Source organism: Eumetopias jubatus, unplaced genomic scaffold (assembly GCF_037043125.1).
Source record: "Eumetopias jubatus isolate StellerSeaLion01/CBP00866 unplaced genomic scaffold, mEumJub1_p1.0 scaffold_6, whole genome shotgun sequence".
Lineage (NCBI taxonomy): Eukaryota > Metazoa > Chordata > Mammalia > Carnivora > Otariidae > Eumetopias > Eumetopias jubatus.
Window position 1 is genome coordinate 79,028,182 of NW_028274812.1, and position 6,000 is coordinate 79,034,181.

Here is a 6,000-nt window from a genome sequence, read left to right on the forward strand (position 1 = left end):
CCTCTATCATTAAATTAGTTTTAATAAGCTGCTTTACTACAAATATTGCCATTTCTTTTTGTTTGAATTATATCTTTTCAGTGAAACAGTTGACATTAGTTAATATGGCTATTTATACTAAAACTTATTCTAAAACTCTGAAGCCTTTTATTCATCCAGCAGGTACAATGAATATTATACATATTTGATCTATATGCACTAATGTGTCTCTCCTTTCCTCTTCATACCATTTTACTTTTGGGGTTTGGATTTAGAAGATATTAGGTGTTTTAGTTTTTAAGGTTTTTTTTTTATGCTTTCTATATACCAAACACTACTCTAAGTTTTCAGTAAACAATGAGAAAAAAAGATCCTGGCCTCTGTGGGGTGGAGGACCACTCTAGCACAGTGATAGGCAATAAACCATAAACATAAGAAATAACTACATTATGTATTCTGCTAGAAGATGATGGTTGTTACTGGAAAAAAAGGGGGCATTGACGACTTCAAGGAGGTAAAGATAAGCCATTGGGTATATTTAGATAGATATCTTTGTTGTTGTTGTTCAAAATGATTATACACTAGTGTTCAAGGTAAAAAGAAAAAGTTAATTTTGTCTGCACCATAGAAAATGGATGAATTCATTTGACTGTTTGTGAAGAATTTTTTAAAGCTGACTTTGCAGGAGGTTGTTTTTTCCCTTGGTAACTGCATGCCCGATTTAAATTTATCATAATTAGGTGTCGCAAGAAGGGGTGCCATCTCCTTCACTAAAGGATAAGGAGGTTGTATGGATACCCCCCTTTTGTTCTGAGTAGTGCGCATTAACCTCTGATTAAAACAACTAAAACAAAAATTCCTCATACTTTGATGGGAGAAACAGAAACCTTAGAATCATGTCTCTTCAGAGCATAATGAGTCCTTAGAGATTCTTATCAAACCCATTATATCACAGCTGGGTATCCTGGTCCCAGCCCAGTGGTTGATTTGACTACTAGGGTTGATCTACACTTCTGACCTGTAGAAACAGTGACAAGATTCCACAGGGAGCCCAGGCAATCTGTCCCCACTCTATTATACTGTCTTGTAATACTATGTAGGAAGTACTTTAGGAGGACACAAATGTGGTGTTTTCAGTTTCTCATTGAAAACATGCCTGGAAGACATGCCCTGAAGAGCTCTTTGGTCTTTAGTGGGCAGGACTCTCAGAAAGAGCTGCAGGGAAGTCTAATATCTTATTTTTTAATACACAACTTCTTGAAACAATGAGAATGACTTACCCCCTCCCTAGAGACTGAAACTAAGCAAACCCTTTCAACCTTTAGAGAGTTCTGAAGAGATCTAACAAGATAATAAATGAGCTTGTAGCTCTTATAAAAGCTCTCAGATTGAGGTCACTCACTGTCAAAAACCTTTCTCTCTGAGGAACTTACCCAGAGACTAGACCCCTGTTCCACAAAATCTGATTTTTGGTGCAGCAACAGCAACATCACCTGGAAGCTTGTTGAAGTACTCCATCTCAGGCCTCATTCACACCTACTGAATAGGAATCTGTATTTTAACAAGACTCCCATGTGAGATAGGTGGAAAGTAAGACTGAGATGCACTGGCCTAGAAACTTCTGCCAGAAGTGGTCCTGACCAGGACAGAGCAACACCCCCCTGCTTTGAATGTGAGGCTTGAATCTTGAATAATGCCTGTTAGCAGCCAACCTCATCCATGTTCTGTCAAAACATTCTATGTTAATAAATATTCAACCAGTTTGGCTAACTCCTGTGTCCAATGCTCAAATTTGGTAGGGCCCTTTGGCCAACTCCTGAATATGTTCCCCTTAGAGGGAGGAGTGGATGAAGATTCAAATGGGCAAGGGAGGATGGTGCCAGTTCATCTAGCCATCTTGCACTATGGCCTTTGCCCTCTTTCCTGTGGGAAGCCCTAATGTTTCCATCTCCTTTCTTTCTTCACTAGAGAACCTAGCTCTTCTTAAGACAGCATTCAACTCTTCAACCTCCACATATTTGTTCAACATAAGTGGAAAGATGAAGGCATATTTTACACTAGAAGGACCTTGTTTGAGGACAAAAATTATTGGGAATATTCTCCTATTTGCTTCAAAAAGCTATTCTTCTGTATTCTGTTCCTCTCTGACCTACATTGACTTTGATTTCTCAGCCATTTCTGTGTCAGCCTTTTGGAGATCCAAAGCTAGACCTTGTTCACCTGATCATTAATACTGTGGCCTTGCAAAGAGCAACTCTGTCTGCTCTATATTACCTGATTTCACTTGGCAGGCATTATTCTTCTGGCTTTGGGCTAGGTGACGGGTCTCAGAATTTCACCACACAGTTTCCCATTCTTTGCCTCATTTGCTAGCCACAATCCTATGAAGTAAGCATCACTCTTGTCTCCATTATACAGACTAGGAAACCAAAACTCAAGAAAAAAAGTAAAGGGTTTTCTCAAGGTGACACACGTGGAGCTTATTGCTGAGGTTGACACATCCTGATGATGGATAACTCCAAAGAGTAAAAATTCAGTGTTTAACCTCATTTTGAATTTTTAAGATATATCATTTTGATGCTGAACTGGGCCCTTGGGCTCTCTAAACAATACAATAGAAATTGGTAAGAGGCGAACTTGGGAATTCCAGGCAAGGCTTTATCGGGCTTATGCTTAAGCAGAATGGAGGCAGCACAAAGGAGAGAATCCTCAGGCCGACTCCCCAAGGAGAGGTCAGGAAGAGTGTTTTAAAGAAACTTAGGTGGGAAAAGGTTGACATCTAAGCCAGTAGAGGTGGGGATCTATTAGCACTTACGCGTTTAAAGGATATGCTTCTTCATGTGTTGCATGTCTAATAGTATGTTAAATCTCCATCCCTGACTTGGTTCTTAGTATTATAATGAGGGAAAAAGTTGGTGAAAGGTCAGTACTGGGGTCTATCTTGGCACAGACTGGTCAGGTTTTTGCCAGTCTTTGTAGTAAGCCTCCTTTCAGTAAGCATCCTCCCTCCACATTCCCGCAAGATATGCTACTAAAGGGCATAGACTTAACTCTTCTGGAATGCTGCATTTGGCAATTAGGGTTTGAGGGGACCTGAGTCCAGTCCCTGCTCTATCTCAATTTTAGATAGGTTTTTCTGAGAAATTATAGCTAACATTATAGAATCCAAACCTGTGCCAGTGACTGTTTTAATGCTTTACATATATTAACTCATTCTGCACAATTTTTTATTAGGGAAGCCCTATTAAATGACCATTTTACAGATAAGTGGACTGAAGCACAGAAAGGTTAAGAAACGTAGAAATTACTAGAGTTGGGATATGAGCCCAGGCAATCTGTCTCTACTCTACTAAACTATCTTGTAATACTATGTAGGAAGTACTTAGGAAGACACAAATATGGTGTTTTCAATTATTCATAAAGCCCTGAAGGAGGTGGAAGTTTTGTAAAGGGCAGAAAGCTTGGTCTTGGAATGGTCAGATGGAATAATACCTTATGTTTATACAGAGCTTTTCTCCAAAGAGATCAGTAATTCACTAGATATCCCTGCCAGCCTCCTGACCTAAGGCCTTTTTTTGTTAATAAGGAGAAGATTAAAAGAGTCAAGAAAAAAAAATTCATTCCTCTATTTAAATGATCAAATGAAGTGGTGATTGCAGCTGAATACTCAGCTAAAAACTTCACCAGTCAAATGTGATCCAGCCTGAGATTAGGAGGGTTTAAAGCTCTCAAGCAAATCTGTGAGAGGTGGATCAAGGTCCCTTCAGCATCAGAGCTGATTATAGATGGGTGTTTAATGAGCAAAGGATATGTCTTCCTGAAACAGGTAAAAACACCTTTGAAATGTAAATTAACATTACTTACCTCTCCAAGGCTCAGCCTTCTCTGTGACTATGTCCTTCATACTCATGTGCCAGGAAGAGGAAGAGTCTGGGAGCAGCTGAAAGATTCCAGGGCTCTGTGAGATGGGCTTGTGCCTTGAGCTGCAATAGAATCAGCACAAACCTGACAGCTCAGCTCATCCCATTCACTTAGACACGCACAGGAAGAGTGCCTTGGGGAAATGTGCTGGTTGGAGTCAGATGCACTGCTTCAGGTCTTGTACTTAGTAAACCATATTTAGGTGCTTAGAAAGTAAGCCAAGGAGGAGAATTTCTGGTATGTTCCCCAGTAAAGATGGAAAAGTACCTCAGAAATTCCCTGGGCAACAAGTAACCAGTCAGGGTTCCCAATCCTGCTGATTTTTTTTTGCTTCAGCATCTAGGGACAGAGGCCCTGTAGGGACCCAGACAATATCCCTCAAGGAAAAATTTTCTAATTTTGCCTTGAGAGTCCTATGTTTACTCAGGGTTTGGAAAAGGAGAAAGGAATTGGTGCAGGTCATCTAAGGATGACCCCAGAGCCATTCTGCGTTCTAGGTTGTGCTACTGAAGGATGTGCATTAGTTCTGATACAATTTACTCAGGGGTCTTTCTTGTCCAGTGGTACTCAGGGCAGCTCTGACTCAGTGAATTTTCTGAGGCTGAATGGAAGCTGAGAGGAAAGAAAGGGAGTAGGGAAGGAGCGTGTGAACTCAGAGGCCAGCCCTCCTCGGTATCTCTTGGGGTCCTCTGGTTCTGCTGATCCTCTCCAGAACTGGCACTCTAGGGTGCCAGTGGCCCAAACAGGTTTTCAGATGATGCCCCTATGACACACTCAGTGCCACCAAAGCTGTTTGAGGTGAGGTATTGGCAGCTAAAGGGCTTTGGCCTTCATTTCTTGGAATACAAATACTACCCAGAATGTTGCTTCTTGTTTACACCATTCCTATGGGGTATATATTTATAGAACGCTCAGATTTTAAAGAAATCAGGACACAGAGCTGGACTATGTGCACTTTAGCCATAGGAGGTAACAGCTGAAACATTTCTAGTCATTCCTAAACTACTGTTACCTTTTTTTGGAGTCATATTCTTCTTCTTCTGAATCCTTGTGAATGAGATAAAACAACAAGTCTTTATTTAATCTCGAAGATTTCTCCATATTAGCTGTCATGAAGGCAAGTATAGGGTTCTTGTTCTTTGGATCTTGATGGGAATATAGGATATATACATATATACAACAAAAGGCAGAAGGCACTTTGTTACCGTTTGACATAAACATTTAAAATATAGCAAGACAACATACACACAAACATATCAACTTCTATTCTAATTAAAGTAAAATTTCTATCAGAAATATAAAACACAATAGAACTGTACTGCCCACACAGAAGTAAATATTCAATATAATAAATAAAACCAACATTTTAAGCTACTAGCTTAAAATAATATTAATCACCAAAGGTTCCTGGAAGACTGATAAAGGGCTGTTGAAACATTTTCATTTATTCTTTTTAAGTTATCTCAAAATGACCACTCATATTTGGTAGTAATTTCCAATAAGGAAACAACTGAAACAGGCATGCATACCTTTTTATATCACCAATATAAAACATGTTTTCTTTAAGGCAGTAGCAGTAGCAATGTAAGAATCAAAACTCCAGATATCCTGCATTCTAATGAAAGGCATTTTGGTATAAATCTTAAGGACCTGGATTGGACCACTTTGTAGCTGTATGTTTTTGGATAAGTCATTTATAATTGCTAAACTGTTTCATCTCCTGTAGATGAAAAAAGAATGGATTCTAGGTTGTTGTGGGTATATAGACAGTATGGAGTATATAAAGTGCTTAACTGAGTGCCTGGTTCATGATAAACAATAAAGGTGTGCTATCGGGGTGCCTGGGTGGCTCAGTCGGTTAAGTGTCTGCCTTTGGCTCAGGTCATGATCTCAGGGTCCTGGGATCTAGCCCCACATCAGGCTCCCTGCTCAGGGAGCCTGCTTCTCCCTCTCCCTCTGCCTGCCACTCCCCCTGCTTGTACTCTCTCTCTCTGTCAAATAAATAAATTAAATCTTAAAAACGGTGTGCTATCATTGTCATTATTATTGATATATGTGAAGAATCTGAAAAGTTAGAAACTTTTCACTCTGATTTGTGTC